The sequence below is a fragment of the Octopus bimaculoides genome, chromosome 7 (assembly GCF_001194135.2).
Source record: "Octopus bimaculoides isolate UCB-OBI-ISO-001 chromosome 7, ASM119413v2, whole genome shotgun sequence".
Lineage (NCBI taxonomy): Eukaryota > Metazoa > Mollusca > Cephalopoda > Octopoda > Octopodidae > Octopus > Octopus bimaculoides.
The window spans coordinates 7,605,532-7,607,191 of NC_068987.1; the positions used below are offsets into that span (position 1 = coordinate 7,605,532).

The window sequence follows — 1,660 nt, forward strand, 5'->3', positions numbered from 1 at the left end:
TATTGTCGTTGTTATTGTTCTTCTTCGTCTTATTATTGTTGTTCTTCTTTTTCTTCTTTTTATTATTGTTGTTGTTGTTCTTCTTCTTCTTCCTCTCCTTCTTCGTCTTATTATTATTGTCGTCGTTGTTGTTGTTGTTCTTCTTTTTCTTCTTTTTCTTCTTTGTCTTATTGTTGTTGTTCTTCTTCATCTTATTATTATTATTATTATTATTATTGTTGTTGTTGCTGTTGTTATCATCATCATCATATCATGCATTTGCATAGGTCCTCCTCAGTTGATGCCAATGTGGCAATTAAAACCATAATTACCATTATCATTATTATTGCTGTTGTCATCATCATCATCATCATTATTATAACATATTTATTAATGCACATATACATTTGTTTAATACAGTTGGCATATAAACTGTATAATTTTATATTTATGTATGTATGTATGTATGTATATATGCATGTATGTGTGTGCGTGTCCATATGCATGTGCACTGTGCGTATGTGCATGTGTAGGGGCGGTGCCCCTGCATGCATATACACATGCACGTGTGAACGAGTGAGTGCACATGAGTGTATATGTATAAACGTGCACCTTCTTACTCCATATTTTATTGACATCCAGTTACATGATTACGCATATCTGATATACAATAGCAAAAAAAATCTCCTGCACAACCAAGAGTGCACATGCACAACGAAGAGTTCACATGCAAAAGATTTATTTTAAACACGAGAAACCAAAAATAAAAATCACTGAAAAACAGTAAAGAAAATAAAAATTGATAATAAAAGCTTTCTTTTTGTTTTCTTTGTTGTTATTGCTGCTGTTGTTTTAGTGAAGATGTGTTTGTTTGTTTGTTGTGTTTTTGCGTCAATTGACAAGTGTAAAAAAGTAAAATGGTTAGAATTTTGTGAAATGGGAATTAAACAATGTCAAACTGCAGGAATCTAAATAGAGATTTAACTTCCATTGTTCATTCCATTAAAATATGTCTTGGCTTTCTCTCTCTCTCTCTCTCTCTCCTCTCTTCCTTATTCTGTTTTTATAACACAGATTAATATGAAATATATATACCTTATATATATATATATATATATATAAATCATGTATATTACACACATGCATATATACACACTCACACAAACACACACGTAGCCATACACAGATACACACACAGCCACATGTGTACGTACACACACACATACACACACACACACACACAAGGCAGCGAGCTGGCAGAAACGTTACCACGCCGGGCAAAATGCTACCACGTCCACTTACAAGGCTTTGGTCAGCCTGAGGCTGTAGTAGAAGATACTTGCCCAAGGTATCACACAGTGAGACTGAACCTGGAACCATGTGGTTGGTAAGCAAGTTATTTATATATAGATATATATATATATAAAGAATGATAAATTTGTAAAAATACATGTGCCTGTGTATGAGAATGTAGGTATGTATATACTTGTATGCATATGTATATGTGTGTGTGTAGGTATATATATATGCTTGTTTATAAATATGTGTATGTGTATGTATACATATGTTTTTGTGTATATACTTATGTATATAGATATATATGTATATGTGTACATAAATTTATATACAACTGTATATATGTATGTATGTATGTATGTATGTATGTGTATATATGCATATA

At 31.7% G+C, this 1,660-nt stretch overlaps 1 protein-coding gene across 2 annotated transcripts in view; it reads right to left on the reverse strand.

The window, feature by feature from the left end:
* Positions 1 to 1,660, reverse strand: part of LOC106880312 (uncharacterized protein C12orf29 homolog) — a 93,329-nt gene that overhangs the window by 36,009 nt on the left and 55,660 nt on the right. The window lies entirely within an intron of this gene.